The 19705-nt window shown below is 35.3% G+C and overlaps 1 protein-coding gene across 4 annotated transcripts in view; it reads right to left on the reverse strand.

The window, feature by feature from the left end:
• Mctp1 (multiple C2 and transmembrane domain containing 1) overlaps nt 1-19705 on the reverse strand; it is a 516302-nt gene that overhangs the window by 434873 nt on the left and 61724 nt on the right. The window lies entirely within an intron of this gene.

Consider the following 19705-nt stretch of genomic DNA (forward strand, 5'->3'; position numbering starts at 1 on the left):
ATCAATGAATGAATAAAGAAAATGTGAGTGTGTGTGTGAATGTGTGTAGATAGATAGATAGATAGATGTGTGTGTGTGTGTGTGTATACACAATGAAGTTTAATTTAGCCATAAAGAAAAATAAAATTATGTCATTTTCAGGAAAATGGATGGAACTAGAGACTATCATGTTAAGTGAAATAAGCCAAACACATAACGTCAAGGGTAGTGTGTCTTGTCTCATATGTGCAAGCTAAAGATAAAAAAGGAAAAGAAAGGTCAGAAGGATATCATGAAAATGAAAGGGAGATCAGTATGAAAAAAGGGACCTGAGGTGGGAGGAAATAAGGGAAGGGGAAAGTGCTAGAGAGTGATATTGGCCAAATTATATTGTTATATTGTGTGCATGTATGAATAAATAACAACACATCCCATCATTATGTATAATTATACTACACTAATAAAAATGTAAAAAAAAAGAAAAATTAAACAAACAAAATAAAATCATTTGTCCTTCAAAGGATGCCATCAAAAAAGTGAAAAGATTTCTCATATGTTGAGAAAAGGCATTTGAAAATTATGTTTGACTTGTACATAGAATATATTAAAATCTTTTACAATGCAATAATAAAAACTAAACAATAAAAGGACAAATGAGTCAATTAAAAGCATGTAAAAGATATAAATAGATGTTTCTTCAAAGAAGATATACAAATGCACAATAACACATGAAAAGAAACACAACCTCTTTGTCCATCGGGGAATTGCAAATGAAAACCACAATGAAATTCCATTCCACAACCATTAAGGTGGCTATAATCAAGAGGACAGATGATAAGAAATGTTAATAAGGATGCAGAAAAATTCAGATCCTCATACACTGTTGATGAGAATGTAAAATAATGTATCCACTTTGCAAAACAGTCTAGGAATTCCTCAAAAAATTAACCATAGAGCTACTGTATTAATCAGCATTTTTACTCATAGGTATAAACCGAAAGGAAATAAAAATAATATATAAATATCTATAGGATATAAAAATAAATATAAATATCTATAGGATCCCCCTGAATATAAGACATACATTTCTAACATCATAAATGAAGATAACACAGAATCATTTGATGAAGCAATATCAAGAAACAGATTAATATTGTATAATTCTGTTTTCCCCATTCTATCAAAACGAATACAGATATTGTAACAGCAATATTTGTATAGGATTTGTTTTATAGCTTATGCTTTTGTATGCATAAACTCATTGTCAACTACCTCTGAGCTGGATATCATTATTTTCATGTAGCACATGAAGAAACTTAGGCTTTGAGGGTCTAAATTACTTGAACAGGAGGATACAAACAAAGAAAGATGTGAATAACTGGTCCTGGACCCATGTACCCACATACCATAGGGTCAGGAGTACAGAAAACAGAATTGGACATGAAACAGGTACCAACCCTGTTCGTTTTGAACACTTCCTGAAAAAGAAAAAAATGTCCTGAGCATATTTTGGTGCTATCTAAATGAAATGTTCTTACTTATCTAGTAATTACTTTCTAAAAGTAGTTTAACACTATTTACTATTCCTTCCTTCTTTACTCTGTTTCTTTTCATGACTTTGTCCTCTGTCATCTCCTCTTTTGCATTTCTTCTGCATTGCTTCATTTATGTAAAGGTTTCCTCCTACTTTAGGAAGACACTCAGTATATCGAGCCCTGTAAGTCTTTACATCTGCCATAGCTATTGAACTGATTGCTCAACAAGAACACTCCATTGATCCTCATATGTAACATTACCAAATGAAATAGTGTATCTTCCCCAGTTGTCTTCCAACATTCCCAGTGTTAACTTACAACATCACCATTCTTCCTATTAATGGTCAAATATTGAGGGAAGAACCTTTTAACTACTTTCTTTTCCCCTTCCCTGGCCAATCAGCAATCAGACACTAGTCATGTTACTCAGGAACCGACCACCTTCTCCATCTAGTCCAGTGTTTCAAAACTACACATATCTACCTAAGAAATCCTCCTGTGTGCCTGGCCCTTCAATCCTTCTTTCTCTGTTACTTTCGTACCTGCCTCCTTGCTACTGCCATCAGAGTCACCATTCTTAAAGATTAGTCCTCTTTCCAAAGCCTTCAAAGAATCCCCACAACCCACAGATTCCTTAACACAACCTCCAACCCCATTTCAGGGTCTGGTCTCAATTCATACTATTAGGCTTCCCCTAAAAATGGATTATTTGATGCTTCTGAAGCTCACCAATGTCTGTACTTTAACCCATGTAAGGCCATGTTAGGAATGAAATGTTCTCATCCCTCTCCTAATTGTCTTTCAAAGTTCTGCTTAAACATAATGTCATCAAGGAAGCTCCTTTTAGTACCACCTCTACTCCAATGCTCTTTCTTAACAATTCTATCATGTTTTATTTTTCTTATCCACTTTACTCATATTTATCCCATAGTCAACATTTATAGGTATCTCCCCCACTAGATTACAATTTTATTTTTTCAAATTTCACCCAGCTCTTATCATATAAATGTGGCATAAATATTTACTGAAATTTGCTATCACCTATTGAAGAGCATTAAAAAATGAAAAGCATTATGCTGACAGGTAGCATGTGACATTATACAGTATCAGATTGGCTTCTGGAAGAAAAGAAAAAAGAAGTATACTTTCTATCTTTATTGCTAGATAATGTTCCTAATGTAAAAGTTGTAAGGGAGTAAATACATCTTAGTAGAAATTCAGAAGGTTAAATTATAGCAGTAGAACAAACTACAAAATTGTTTCATCTCTTTCATTTGTTATTACAGTACCAAAAAAAGTAATCTTACTTATTTTACTTTTTAGATCCTTGTATAATCAAAATGATTCTATACGAAACACACAGCTTCAAGAGGGAAATGGAGACTCTTATGATGCTGTTTCTGTACAAGTGCCCAATTTTGACCCTCAGATGTAATCAATAATATGACCCAGAAACCCAAATACTTCAACTCAATTTCCCTAAATGATCTGCAACTTCTGACTTGCATGGTGATGGCTATTTTCTAGACCTGCCATAGATCCTATAAATGTGAACTCAAATGCTTCTATTTTTTCCACTTTAATGCTGCAAGATAACTAAGCAGTTTTTAATAGAATAGGTCAGAAAGAAAGTTTGCCAAGCTAACTTCTCCCTTTGTCAAAAAAGCAGAAGAAAGCATCATAGCAATAGATCAAAATGAAAGCACAGAAAATATTAAACACAACATCCTGTCCTACAATGCTTGACTTTCAAATGTAATAAATTCAACTCATTTAGTTTGAATAAAAGAAAGACTAATTATAAGCATTAATTCCACCTAGATGAGACCATTTGGAACATTAAAACCCTCTGCTCTATCAAATGATGTTACAAAGAGTTATACATAAAAGATGAAAAACTGACTTCAAGTATGTTAATTTTATCAAAAAATAGGAATATGTATATAACATAAATATTCACAAATATAAATTTGCAAATCTCCAAGATATCACTGGAGTAAATTCCATTACTTCCCTTTGGGTCAATAACCATTTGAATTATCTCAATTAAAAACTCACAACCAGAGGGAAGGGAAATCTCACTCTCCAATGAAGCAACTCATGTTAGAGTACCAATTATAAATTAAACAGCATATTCCCTTTAAATTACCTGGAGTTCATTGGTTCATTAGTGTTTTGACACAGAAATAATGTGTTATTCACCTATTTGTCCATTTTCTTAATCACATATTATTATATAATTTCCCCATATATAAAAATGTTTTATGTGAAAAACTAATCTCATTTTCTTATTAAAAAAATCCATACATACCTCACTTTATCATTCATAAATTTATCTCAATGCTAATGAGATTACTAGAATATCTATCTGTTCCTTAATTTATAATAGATTTTCTGGGGTGTTTTTCTGGGGTAATTATTTCAACAAACCTCATAAATTTTTTCATTTTTATTTTAGAATATTAAATGAAATTAAATAAAATAAAAACCATAAAATTGAGTGTAAATAATGAGCTAACATAGGTGATATTTAATATGTTATACCTAATGGAGATAATTATCACACAATAGTTTATGCCTAATAAATTATAATAAATTTTAATTTTAATCAAAACTCTGAAACTTGGGGCTGGAGTTGTGGCTCAGTGGCAGAGCATTTGCCTAGCATGTGTGAGGCACTGGGTTCGATCCTTAGTACAGTATACAAAAATAAATAAAATAAAGCCATGATGTCCATCTACACAAAAAAAACCCAAAATTTTTTTTAAAAAAACCCTCTGGAACTCTAACAAAATTCTTTAAAATTGCAAAGCATATCAAAATATAAATGGGTACCTTGATACACCAGATATCTCTAAGAGAAATGATTTGTATATTATAGAGGCAAAAACTAATCCCTCCAAAGATAAAATAATGTTTTTCTCTTCTCAAGGCAAACAGATCTAATTACTAACTTCTCCAGTCAAATAACTCATTCATATCACATGCAAAGCAATACCACACATATCCTGATGCAAAGTCAGCATAAAACTAATTATTAACATTCAGCATTCTGGGAAGCAAAAAACAGAATTAATTTTTGTAGAAAATGCTGAAACTGCAGCCAGACAACCACTTATAGTGTATATTGATGATTCTTACAAAGCTTCCAAATCTGAAACTTACTAATATTTGTTAGTATAATAATTATATAATATAATAATTTGTCTGATATTATATATTATATAGTTATATTCAAGTAATCAGGTTTTTAGAAACTTATTCTATCTCTGTTTTGAAAAAAACAATACTTAGAAAAGAAAAAAATTAATTTGGAATAATTATCAAAAATAAATATACCCCAATGCAACAAATTACTACTTGTCATGTTATTTATAACCAGCTCCTTCTTATGGATATTCCTTTTACTGATTCCACAATCACAAGGATTAATTTGCACTGTATTGGGAGTTCACATGAATTAGACCATGGAAGACCATTTTGATAGGCAGAGTCATTCTATTCTCACAGGGTTTTGGGGTGCCTTGATCAGAAGTCGGACATGAAATCCTGCGTTGTAGCTGGTCTTCAATACACAGTGATTCTTTGTCTCTCTAGTAAAGCAAAAATACATAGTGTGAGAAGGGGAGAGTGAAGGAGTTATAAGGAAGGAGGATTTTTCTTGCCCCTTGAATTCAAATTTCCTCAATACATCTCATGCCCCAGTGCATTTCCAGAGGTGCTTCATCCAATCCAAAGGTAACCCTAGAGCTTTTCATCATCCTTCTCCATTCCCTTTTCTCCCAGAAAATAAAGCCCCACTAACATGTTAAGGTATCAAACATTGGAGGTTTAGATCCAATCCTACACCTTATCTACCTTACCTTTCCAGGGTTCTGTGACTAAGACACAGGCATGGGTTAGCACAGAGAATATTCAAAACCCCTGATGGGGAATATCCTCAATTACCCAGGATTCAAAACAAGTCCTTTCCTTCTGAATGACTTTATTTCTATTGCAGAGAGAAGTTTTGTAAGACAAAACAAAATAATATGCCCCTGATCATGGTTTTTCTTTTGACACCTGCTGAGGTCTCCTCACCTTTCTTTATCTCAGGCAGCTGCTTAAATTTCTCATCAGCACTTACTTTACAGCATCTTTGGGTCCAGTATGATGAACACCTAAGGTCAAGTTTGGCTCAATAAGCAATTCTCACCCAACAGATCAAGGAGGTGATTGTGATATCTGTGGCAAGACCAAAAGTCTCACTGGAATAAGAAGGTGCCATATCACCATAGAGTTGTGGCCTTTTTACTAAACAAAGTTTTGTTTGGCTCCTAGAGAAAGTTCTGGCTTTCCCAATAAAAATGTGAAAAAATCTACTTACATCTTTCCTATCCTTTGTTATTAGAGCATATATGATTGGATACACTGTGACTAATAAGTTAAAAAGTAGTGGAGTAAGATCATTTGCACTAATTTCAGTAAGATCATTTGCACTAATTTCAGAGATGAAGCAGACTCTTGTTTTTTAAAAGATTTTACTATTAATCTTATAACTTTTCTATTTTCAAACACAAGCAATGATATTTACCAAGCAAAATAAGATAGTTGGAATGTAATTGCACTGGTCTTATCCGACCTCCTTTACTGACTAAAATCTCATTGCCTCTATAGGAAATTTATGCAAATATATTTCTATTTGTGTTAGGTATGGCTGATAGCATGAAGCAGAAATGCATACAAATCAGTGGAAGAAAATAAACGACATTGCAGGTTAGGCATGATGGCACCCTCTTATAATCCCAGAGACTTGGGAGACTGAAGCAAGAGGATCCCAGCCTTGGCAACTTAACTAGACCTTGTCTCAAAATGAAAAGGGGGCTAAGGATGCTCCTGGGTTCAATCCCCAGTAAAACACACACACATACACACACACACACACACACACACACACACACACCCATTGCAGATTTTCACAGGAAAAAGAGCAAAGTGTAGCCAAAACTCTGGGAACTGAAAATGTTGATATCTCTGGGGTAATACCTTCCCATTTGCTACTCCCTGAACAATCAGTGTCCTCTGATTATTTCGGTAATATGGCCTCCCTTTCCTCTCATCACTTTGTTCTGCTTGTACCTTTATCTCTCAGTGACCCTATTCTCATATGTTGCCGGGTTTCTGTTCTCGCGACGAAAAGGCTCAGGGGTCACTCTAGTTAAACTGGGCTAACTGGGCTGCACGAAATAACCACACAAGAGACACAAGTACCTTTTTCTTTGGGGTTGCTGTGACGGCTCCTCTGACCTTAAGGGTCAGGAAGAGAGAGAGCGAGAGCAAGCTGACCCCTTTTATTGAGGAGAAGCTATTCAAATGAGGCAAAGGGTCAGGTTTCAGGGGGCTGAGTTTATCTTCATGATGTCCACTGTCAGCAGGTTGACTGACACCTGGGTAGGCCACACCCAAGGGCACAGTAAGAGGAGAGGACACACACAAGGCACTTCCATGGAAGATTCTATCCTAAACAGGGCAAGGGGTTATATCACAAAAGAACAGGTGTGCATAGCTTCACCCATGGGGCTGTGGCAAGACACACCCATTTCTGTGACTGAGTGCCTCAGCACCCAGCTGGGGAGTGTAACTCAGTCACCCATAAGGTTGGCTTCCCACAATATGTCTTACAGATTTTCTTCCTAAAAGCTGTTAAGACTCTCAGAAACCCTAGTTTAAATTCTAAAGAGAATATATGTGGCTCATATCATCTGTATGCATGAGCCTCTGAGTGAGGAGGTCTGGAAAAAAAGACATATCCAGAGAAACCAAAATGGTGGCTTAGGCCTTACCCTTCAGCAGGAGCCATGGAGTAAGTTCATTCTAACGGTGTTAGTAAGAGGGGGTTTAATTTGATGCTGCAAACATATGAGTACTTCCCATGTTATAGGCAGTGGGTAAAATATAAATCACCTAAAAACTTGTAAAATTCTAAGACGGCCTTGAATGAGACGGGCTATAGAAATAGAGACTATGTATAAATAGCCATTGATGGAGGCTATATTTTGAGATGCACTTCTTTTTCTATTATTTTTCAGAATATAAGTTTTAGAATGTTCCTTGAACTTAATTTGGGTTGCTTTATGCTTTTTCCATAATGCCATATGACAACCAAATTTCGGTATCCAACATAGTTCTCTCCCTCCATTTTACTCTTTTTCTTTTTTAAAGAAAATCTATAGGATTGTCCCAAACATCTCAGATCACATAAATCTTACATATTAATTGTCTCTTTGTCCATAACCATAATCACGTGTACCATATGATATGTACCATGATCATTTGTACCATGATTATTTCCATGCTAGGATTTTTATCCTCTGTTTCCTTTTGCTTAGAAATTCTGCCCCACCTTCTTTTCCAAAATATAGCTAAACCTCAAAATCCATCTCACCTTCTCTGTAAGATCCTCCATGATCAATTAAATTAACTAATTTTTTCTTATTTCTCATTTGTTAAGTATTATATAAAATGAAACTACAGATACATGAGTAGGTTGGAGAATTAAAGAAGAGGTAACATTATTGTGATTACTTCCTAAGACAATGTAAATTGGTGAGAAGGGGTCAAAATGTTTTCACCTAGAAAAAAAAAATATATATATCAGCTTCTCTGGCAGAGAAGAGAGGCCATGCAGCAGGATTCCAGCCAATGGGATTAAGTACATTGAGCAATTACTCAGACAGAAAGAAAATTCAACTAGGAATGAACCCTTCTACTTTATCCCCCCTTTTTTTCTGCCTGGAATATAGATGTAATATTGGAGATTGGGCTGCTATCTTGGAATTATAAGAAGACCACAAGAAAAAAGGAGCACATTTATAGAACCTAAACTTTGTGATATGTTAGCCAGCAGCCAACTTCCTAAAAAGCTTCTAACTAGTTAGAAAAATAAAACAAAATATTTAAGCCACTGGTTTGGCGGGATGGGACTTGTTTATCCAGATAGCACAATTCTTAATCCATTCACACAAACTACCTGGATCTTTTCCTAAGTTAGTGAAACTATTTTAAAAAGTTCCACTTATCTGTTTTCATAGCTATTGTATTAAAGAGTTGAGGAAAAGACAACTCTGGTGAATTAGCTTCCCCACCATCTGTCCTTCAGACTTGGTCTTAAATAAGACTTCTATCTTGGAATTCAAAGTCATAGCTCAGGGGTTGTTCTATTTTCCTTTCCTGAATGATGAGATGTCAAAGAAAAAAATGGAAAGCAAGTCCAATGCAGTGAAACAGTCTGGCTAATAATAAGAGTGCTTCAGATTTCACCAATTTGTCTCGTTCTTCAACCGATCCTTTCACAAGTGATGATTTTTCAAAGATAAACGGAAGATCCTTTGAAAAAGTTTAAGGCAAGTGACAGAGAGAATCCACTGAAAATCTGTGGCCAAGGCTTCTTCTGAAGTCTAACCCAGAGTATTCTTACAGCATGTTACCCTACTGTATCTAATCAACAACTATCATATTCAACACACAAATTAAATTACATGCCCATGAAATGTATTTTTAAATAAAGAGTATGTTGTGCCCTGAAATTTCCTCAACATTTTACTAATATTAGCCCATGCACACTCTTAATACTTCCAAATTAAAAAAATTTTTAAAAAGCAAAAACACACCCAAACAAAAAACTATTAAACTACCTGAAGGCACAATATTTTGAAACAACCCAATATTTGCTTAACATCTGTGAACATGAACTAATGTATTTGCTGATTTGATAAACCAAGTATTTATTTTCTTATTTTAAACTGAAATACATCACAAATAAATTAGCTTTTGAATCTTGTGGCATTTGTTGTGAACAATTTTCCATGGCAGTCTAAGAAAACCTATGGTAAATAGGATTTCCTTTCCCAATGAAGAAAAATATATTAAAATATCACTTAAAAAATAGTCGTGACTTTGTAAACGCCCTTGTGTCAATGTCCTTCCTATTCATAGATGACTGTGTTTGTGCGCTGGCTTAACTGGAGACACTGCTCATGTTGCCAGGAATTCTTGCTATGATACAACCATAGGAAGCCTGGGCTTTGGTCCAAGGAACTGGAGCTGGAAAAGTCATCCCCAGCCTTTCAAGAGAATTGCTCAGAAAATGTTCCATACAGTAGGTTGTCCTTTATCCATAGTCACTGATAATAAGACTATTCTCTTGGCATTATTCCTCTGATACTATGTTCTGCTGGCATTTCTCCAGTTCAGAGGAGAGTGAGACTTCCAAATCTGATAGGTACCTGCTGACATGGCCCCACTGATATGTCTACCTGAATTTTTCCTGAGGTGTTCAGAGGAAACTCCACCAGATGTCAAAATATGAATATTAAAGTGTGTGTTAATATCATATACTTTCAGAAGCCACTGTGTAGTATACCAGAGGCATAAGGTCACACACAAGTGAAAAGGCAGAATTACCAACCCTTGTTATGAACATTCTGTCACTCCAAAATGAAAATTACAGAGGTGCAATAAGCTGATAGGTCATCTGGCAGCAAACATATACTTATTGTCTTTCAATCTAAACAGTGGAGCTATCCCCTCCTGACTTGCATGCCAAGCTCTTCAAAGACTTCATCTCACAATTACTATCATCAGTAAAGTACAAGAGCACTGCCAGTGTCACAGTTCCTGGAGCTAGCTCTGGGAGAAAAAGATGAGGACTTCAATTCTTCTCAGTCATTTTTATTGACTGCCTATAGGGAACATGACTCTAGCAGATGCAGGGGTGATGCATAGTTCTAATGGATTCCCCATGACTCTGCACAAGGCAAGTAAAGATTTCAGAAGGCAACAAGACAGATTCACTTCTGAGGCCAGAGATGTGTGATCACTGATGCTATTTACAAATTTTAAAAATACTTATTAATCATGCAGTCTAGCACATTCATATTTCCTAGTATTGTTTCCAAATATTCTTACAATACACTATAAACAGCTTTTCTTTCCTGGAATTTAACATTGATATTACTTTAAAACTTGTTCATGGACTTGCTTTCATTAGTTTTTAAGATTTATCTTCCTTTAGCAGATGTCAAAATTTATCATTTCTAAATTTAGAAGGATGATGGAAGAGGTAAAATTCCTTTATATGATTTAACTGATTGTTCAGTCAGAAAAACAAATAGAATTTGGGAGTTCTATATTCTGACTACAGATAATTCTTTATATTTGTTCCAATAAAGATACAAGAATAGGCTTTTGGTAAAGCTGGCCTTAGCCACAATTGCTTTCCCTCTGGCTATGGAATACTAGCCCATAATCTCTGTTATTAAATTCTCAAAACATCAAATAACCTACACTGTGATTAATGGGGATAATGGAGCATGAATAGAAGAATTCATCGGTGTTAACTCTAAAGAAGTTTCTGAGACTTGTAATAACACTGGAGACAAGATTTTACATGGAAACCTAAAAAAGTACTTAACTAGTATACCAAATAGTAGTAATATAAATAAATACCTTTCTAATTAATCACTTTTGCTCAAGTGGTTATAACAGGCAATACTTAGAAATTAATGATTGAATACTGGAGGTCTCAGAGCACACTGGGAAATTAAAACCAAATTTGCCACTCAATGGTAGCACAAAGGAAAGAATAATCAGGACTCCAAACTGTCTAATATTAGATATGTCCCCTGGCTCTCCATCTTCTCTTATCACACAGGAATTTCAGGAAATTCATAAGAAACTTTACATATTATTCAAATGTGCTAGAGGCCTAGAGAATATGGACAAGAGATAGAGCCTTCAAGACACTTTCCAAGGCTAAGCCTTACACAAACGGACAGGACTGATGTCAGAAGAGACAGGACCCTAAAGAGCTTCTAGTTCCCCAAATGTTACACTGCACTTGAGTAGAAATGGGAGAAAAACTGAGATAGATATATATATATATATATATATATATATATATATATATATATATATATATATATATATATATATAAAGAAGAATGGGTGCATGATTGAGAAATTGAAAGGAAAGATCTGTGTTCAATGGTTGAGTTCATGGGGCAAGGATTTGTGTTTTATTCAGCAATGCACATCCAGTTTGAGGCACATAATAAGATAGAGGAAAGAAGGAAGGAAGGAAGGAAGGAAGAGGGGTGAAAGAGAAGAAATGAGAAATCAGTTTATCTGATCCTTTTTCTTTGTTTAATATTTCCACTAGTATGGGATACTTCAGTGGGTGATCTAAGACATGATTTAGGTGATCACGGTACATTAAAAACTCAATTAGACAGTGACAAGGGTTTTCTCTTTAGAATGTACTAATATTAAGGATAAAATATCTTTTGGTACTATTAAGTCTTTACAATCTTTCCATCCTTATTTAAACTGGAGATGGATGTTCTCAGGCACTAAGCCTCCAGGTAACACCAACTAGCTCAAACTGTATACCTATTTGTATAATTGCTAAGTATTTTAGGAAAGGAAACTGATTTTAATGTGTTTATTAGTGCATTTGAGTTATATAATGTGCATTGGGGTACATTTTGACATAATCATACATTCATGGAAGATAATTTGCTCCACTTCAGTCCCCAGTACTTCTTCTTTCTCTCCCCTCCTCACTCCCCTGTTCCTCTTCCTCTACTTTACTGATATTCCTTCTACTATTTATAGTATTTTTATTGATGCTTTATAGATGCACAAAAGGTGAAATTCACTGTGATATATTCATATTATGTATGTAGCATTATTTGGTCAATTTCATTCCACTGTTCCTCCCTTTTCCCTCCCCCTCAATCTTCTTCCTCTACTCAGCTGATCTCCCTTGTTTACATAGGATACCACTGGCCCACAGCCACTTGTTTTTTGTTTGTGTGTGGGGTGGGGAGGTTGCCAAGCAAATCCAAATACAGTCTTTAGTTTCCTGGTGAGAAACTTAAGTGCAAGTGTAACAACTACATTTTCCAATGTCTGCCATAAATTTTATGTTCTTATTGAAAGGGATACTTGCTACAGTCTCCTATTTGTTCTCTTAATCTTCTATTATTAAGCTAATTTAGAAATACTAAATTACTAAGCTAAAGAACAAATGGGTCTCAGCAATAAGAGGAGTCATAAATTTTGAAGCCAATAATCAACCAAAAATCCCTTAACAACAAAATTCATTTGGAAGGTCAATAATTGATAGATTGCAAAGTAAACTCAGCAACAGCCTACATTATCTAAATTAGGAACACAACTAGAACTAACTTGCAACATTTAACTTCAGACTTTCAAAATCAGGATTTAAAAAAAGGGCTTAGACAGAGTTTCCTCAACCAACAGCTAATGACATATGTCACTGAACAGTCAGTAAAAACGCTGGTTAACAATAAGAAGATTAATTGTTCTATTTTTAAGAAGCACAATTGCCACAGTACAACACTATTTAAAAATAAATAAAATATACACACTCACTAATCAAAATGGATTGTAATCATTTCCATTTTTACAAAGGATTGATTAGCCTGTAGGCTCCGGCATGAACAAACATTGATATAGAACCATAATTTTAAAGGAAGAGGGATATTATGGTGAATTGTTCATTACCCTTATAATTGATTTTACCTGATTCTTTTCTCTCCTTTCCCTCTAACTTTATTAGCTTTTAGTCACTTCACAATAATTAAGACTGATATTTATTGGCTTTCAACCATTTCTCAATAATTGAGACCTTGGTCTTGAGGCGGAGAGAGAACTAAACAAAAGTAAAACTCATTCATCAATCTAATCCAATCAGTGCCAACTCTTGCATCCTTACACAGCCACAAGAAGCCACAGCAACAATCCAACAGCTCAAAACAATAAATACCTGGTATCACACATTCAGACTCAAGAATCACTGAAATATTTTTCTACATAAAATAAGTCATACTAATGTTGAAGTGCTCTCTAACTATAAAATCCTTTGCCTCACATGGGTGCTATTGTTTAATACAATAACTCCTACAAATATATTCCCAGCTTCCTGGAAGAGTGACATGTAAATAAAGCATTATTGCCATAACATCTTCCTTAATGATCTAGAAAAGGCAGTAAATCATAAGCTGATGGATTCACAGATGGCACTAAATTGTGAAGTGTTGCAAACAGCCCTAAAGGCAGGAAAATTTACACAGAAAAGGCCTAGCATACTTAAAATAAGACCAGAGCATTTTTAACCTTATGGCGAAAAGAAAGTGACGTTTTTTTAAAGTGCCCAAAAGATAGTGTCCATCCATAAGTGCTACAATCAGCATGTAAAAATATGCCAAACAGAATAATTTTTAGTTCTTTAAAATCAATTAACATGCTATCATACTTTGAAGGAGGACTGGTATATGAAGTTTATAATCAAGAGGAAAAAAAATATCATGATTTCATTTAAAAGTGCAATGAGTTCAGGCTTCTGTTTATAATTTTGAAAGAATGCAAAGTTCCATTTAATTTATAGATAGGAAAATATCTCCATTTAGGAAACTTATTTCAAGTAAATCTCCTTCATCCTAAGCAGTTTTTGTTGTTGTTGTTTTGTTTTGTTTTGCTTTTGCCTACTTAGGCAGAGCCATCTCTCTGCTCAGATATTTTCAAATGGACCAAAACAGATAGACCACTTATGGGGCCCAAGCTTGGGGTTCCAGGTGGCTTTGAGATTGTCTTCTACTTCTCAAGGAGACTAACTGGGCACATGTCAGACATGCAGTTAGAAATACAGTCTGTATCAGTGGTGACAGAAGAAAGTAGACACTGGTATTACCACCACCCCGGGCTTCCATCCTCTATGGTCTGTCCTGTACATTTGGGGAAATTTAGACCCATTTTTCTTTTAGATTTTTCATAGTTGTAGATGGACAGCATGCCTTTATTTGTTTATTTTTATGTGGTGCTAAGGATCAAATCCAGTGCCTCACACATGCTAGGCAACTGTGCTCTGCCACTGAGCAATAGCCCCCAATTTAGATCCATTTTTAATATCAAAACATTTCAATATCAAAGAATATTTTCACATGGCTTCCACTCCGCCTGTTGATACTTTTATTTGTTCAGGTGGCAAACAATAGTTTCTGCCTTTGAGGTCTTGGTGAGCCCAAGAGAGGCTGTATATTCTCAGGAACCAGGCTCATATTTCTGTGCTTACCCAACCAACATCTCTAATCACTGAAGTCTGACAACTGAGGTCTTATTGTAAAACAGGTTTCCAATGCAGGTGTTAGTGAGAGAATGTGCAATTGAACTTTATTACCTCAAGGAATTTATTTGCACTCAAAATTGTTTAATAGCAATCAAAAAGAAAAATTATTTGATGTATCTGTCAGGATTAATGTCAGTAACCCTGGATCCTAGAAATGGGTCTAAATCTAATAAGTGAAAATAAATTGATTAAACATATAGTTTATTTTTCCCTGACAAAAAAAAAGAGAAAGACTGGAGCTCATAAGCCCAGATCTGGTATGTCATCCTCACCTGCAACTCTGCTGTTCAAGATGGCGGGTTCCATTATGTCGTGTCCACACTGTAGCCCATTGGCCAGGACTTGGTCACTTGTCCATGCCTTGCTACAGGCAGACTGGGGAAAAACAACAACAACAACAACAACAACAAAACAAAACAAAAAACCCCTTTATTCCAGACATCCATGTGTCCAGGTAAAAATCGGGGGTTCTGTTATGTCTGTTACTGAATAAGCAGAGAGAGAATAGATTCTGGAGAACAACCAACAGTCTCTACTTCAACTAAGAATCCTGTATTGGTATAGAAAAGATGGCAGATTAGAGGCACTCCACACTCACTCCTTTCTTTATAAAATAAAATCAGAACAACTACTCATTGAGGTGAAAGAATGTGGAAAAATACTGAAGTTCAATAGTGGATAGAGATTTGGAGAAACCCAGAGATTTGGAGAAACCCCAAGACTTCACATATCGGAACACAGGACAAGACAGAGCACACCCTTGCATCAATCTCACTGCAGTGAAGCAGAGGGCAGGGGTAGAAGTGAAAGGAGAGACCCAGCAAGCACTAGACAGGATTCAGCACTGCAGAAGTTCAGTCTGAACAGACAGTGGGCCCAGGAGCTACACAGCAATCTGGCATTAGAGAAGTTCCCTATACTTCCTAGTGAATGCTCAGTTCTATAACAGGGAACCTCCAGAGCAGTTTTGTCTAAGCTAGCTGCTCTGGGAGTCAAAGGCCCCTATCTCTAAGAACCCACAGTAAACACTACATCTCTAATTCAGAGGTTTCTGCCTTGAGTCTCAGTTTGGCACTGGACGAAAGCCTCTGAAATAAACCTGCTAAAAATTCTGTTTGGTAGGAAATTACCTGTAAGGGAATGTCCCCATTAACAATGGCACCTTAGGCCAGGCGTGGTGGTGCACATCTGAAATCCCAGTGGCTCAGGAGGCTGATGCATGAGGATCAAGAGTTCAAAACCAGCCTCAGCAACAGTGAGGCACTAAGCAACTCAGTGAGACCCTGTCTCTAAAGAAAATACAAAATTGGACTGGAGATGTGGCTCAGGGGTTGAGCTCATAAGCCCAGGTCTGGTATGTCATCCTCACCTGCACCTCTGCTGTTCAAGATGGCGGTTCAATCCCCAGTACCAAAAAAATAAAAAATAATGGCATCTTAGAAAACCAGCTGCAAGAGTTTGAGGGAATGAAAAGGGGATGACTATTGGGGCAGCAGAGTTGTGGGAAGTAGATTATGTGGGGTCTACTGCTATTTCCTGAGTCCCATCACGGATTGTTGAAACCCCACCTGCCTTCTGAGTTGGTATCAAAGTATCACAAAAAGCACCAGAGACCCTAACATGCTATAGTGTCCAGGGTTAGCCCTGCCTTTGGAAGGAACAGGGCAAATATCTCTGGAGTAAATCTCTGCTGAGGGAGCTCTGCATTCTGCCCTAGTTTCTCTGGCAAGAAAGGTCCCTAAATATGCATGGGTGGAGAGCAATAGGACTAAAGACCTGCTCTGGACATTCAATCCCACAGCAATAGTAGAGACAAATAATAGAAAGGCTGTGGACACTTCACCAGCAGGGACCTCAGCATAGGATACTCCCATTCATTTCAGACCATATGTTTCTGAACAAAACTGGAAAACTAACTGCAGAGAGTATGTTCCATATAGACTTCTGTCTACTTCACACCTGCCTATACCATTAGTGGGATGCTACTCTTACAAGATCTAAGGAGAAAACAGGTGGCTCAGGCTCTCACATGGTATGCATTGTGTCAAAACCAACTAATCACAACCAAGAGCTATAGGGAAACTACACTATGAAGTCCGTTTGTTATTAAACTCAAAACCACAAAACAAATTGATATGCCAGGGTACATTGCCACAAGGTGGTTTCTTATGGAGAAGGCCCTCATATAAATGTGGAAGAATTTCCCATCATAACAGATTATAAAATTCAACACAGAAACATAAGAAATATGAAAAAACAAGGCAATATGATACTTCCTAAAGTTTAAAATTCATTAGGAACTTTTTCTAAAGATATAAAGGTAGATGAAATTCTAGACAAAATTTCCAAAGAATGATTTTCAAAAGATAAATGAATTCCAATATTACACAAATAAGCAACTGAATGAATTAAGGAAGACAATGCAGGCTATGAACAGAAATTCAATAAGGAGGTAGAGATTATGAAAAAAAAACCAAATAGAAAATGAAAAGTTTTGTAAGTCAGATTTAATTTTAAAAAAATAAGTTGAAAACCTCAGCAATAGACTAGAACAAGTAAAAGAAAGAATATCAGAACTTGAAGGCAAGTTTATTGACTTATGACATTCAGATAGTAATTAATAAATCCTATTTGGTAAAACATCAGCAAATATTTCAAAAACTTTGAGAAAGATATGGACATTCAGGTACAGGAAGCCTCTAGAACCCCAAAGAGACAAGACCACAAAAGAGCCTCTCAACTACAGTTATGGTTAAACTGCTAAAAGTACAGAAAAAAGAACATTAAAATACATAAGAGAGAAGTACCAAGTAACATTTAAAGTTGAACCCATTTAAAGTTTCTTCAGAAGAAACTCTGAAGGCCAGAAGCACATGCAGCAATGTATTTTGAGGCCTGAGAGAAACAACTGCCTGCCTAGATTACCCATAAAAGTTAACAATTCAGAATCAAAGAAGAAATAAAGACCTTCTAAGATAAGCATGAATTCAAAGAATTCATGATCACTAAACCAGCAGTTTACAGGAAATCCTATACCCAGAAGAGGAAGAAAGATAAATACAATCGTGAGAGCATGGGAAAGAAGAAATCTGACTAGAAGAATAGATAAGAAAATAAGAATTAGGAAAGAACCAAACATTAATATGGTAAACCATCAAATCTCAAAGATCAATAAGGGAAGAAGAACTGAACATAGAATATCCAAAACAACCAGGAGAAAAAAAAAACAACCAGGAAAAAAAATGACAGATACAAACACATACTTTTCAATAATAATCCTGAATGTAAATGACTTAAATTTTAAATTAAAAGACACAAACTGGCTTATTTGATTAAAAAAAATTTCCAGCAATATGCTGCCCACACACTCACCTCACCAGCAAAGACATACACAGACTGAAAGTGAAAGATAGAAAATGTTATTCCCAGCAAATGGAATCTGAAAGCATGCAGAAATGGCTATATTCACATCTAACAAATCAGGCTCTAAGCCAAGATCAGTTGGAGGAGACAAAGAATATCAGTCTACTGATTAAGGAAACAATTCATCAAGAAAATCTCAAAATTATAAATACATATGCACCAAACAGTAGAGCATCCAATTTTATAAAACAAATACTATTGGACATAAAGAGAGAGATAGACCCAATACAATAATAGTGGATGATTTTAGTAAGCCAGAGTCATCAGCAGATAGATCATCCAGACCAAACAGTCAACAAAGAAACATCAGAATTAAACTACACTATAGATAAAATGTACTTAACAGACATCTACAGAATATTCCATCCAATATCTATAGAAAACAGATTTTTTTGTCAGAACATGGAACTTTTTCCAACATAAGTCAGATTAGGCCATAAGCCAGATCTGAAAAAAAGAAATATTTTTAATTGAAATACTTTCTTATATCTCATCAGATTATAGTGGACAGAAACTGGAAATAAATAGTAAGAGGAATGATAGAAACTATACAAACACATGAAAATTGGACAATACATTTTTTAATGAAGAGTATATTTTTGAAGAAATAAGATGGGAAATTTTGAAATCCCTAGAATCAAATAAAAATGGAAACACAACAAACAAGAACTTTTGGGATATAACAAAAGCAGCAACAAGAGGGAAGTTCACAGCTATGAAGTACTATATTTAAAAAATACGCTGTAAGGTATGTTTGCTCAGTTTCTTGGCTCATTTATTGATTGAGTTATTTGGATTTTTTTTTTTTTTGGTGTTAAGTTTTTTAAGTTCTTCGTATATCCTGGAGATTAGGTGGGCTAAGGAACTGAACAGACAATTCACAGAAGAAAATATACAATTGATCAGCAAATATATGAAAAATTTTTCAACATCTGTAACAATTAGAGAAATGTGAATAAAAACTACTCTAAGATTTCATCTCACACTAATCAGAATGGCAATTATCAAGGATACAAGCAACAATAAATTTTGGCATGGGTGTGAGGAAAAGGTACACTCATTCATTGCTGGTGGCACTGCAATTGGTGCAACCAAACTGGAAAGCAGTATGGAGATTCCTTAGAAAACTTGGAATGGAACCACCATTTGACCCAGCTATCCCAACTCCTTGGTCTCTACCCAAAGGACTTAAAATAAGTATACTACAGTGACACAGCCACATCAATGTTTATAGCAGCTCAATTCACAATAGCTAAACTCTGGAACCATCCTAAATGCCCTTCAATAGATGAAAGGATGAAGAAACTGTGAGATATATCTCACAGTTTCTTCATATATATATATATATATATATATATATATATATATATATATATATATATATATACACACACACACAATAGAATATTACTCAGCCTTGAAGAAGATGAAATTATGGCATTTGCAGGTAAATGGATGGAGCTAAGTGAAGTAAGCCAATCCCAAAAAAACAAAGTCTAAATGTTTTCTCTGATAAGTAAAAGCTGATCCAAAGTGGGGCAGAGCAAAGGAAGAACGAAGGAACTTTGGATTGGGCAGA

Source organism: Urocitellus parryii, chromosome 1 (genome assembly GCF_045843805.1).
Source record: "Urocitellus parryii isolate mUroPar1 chromosome 1, mUroPar1.hap1, whole genome shotgun sequence".
Lineage (NCBI taxonomy): Eukaryota > Metazoa > Chordata > Mammalia > Rodentia > Sciuridae > Urocitellus > Urocitellus parryii.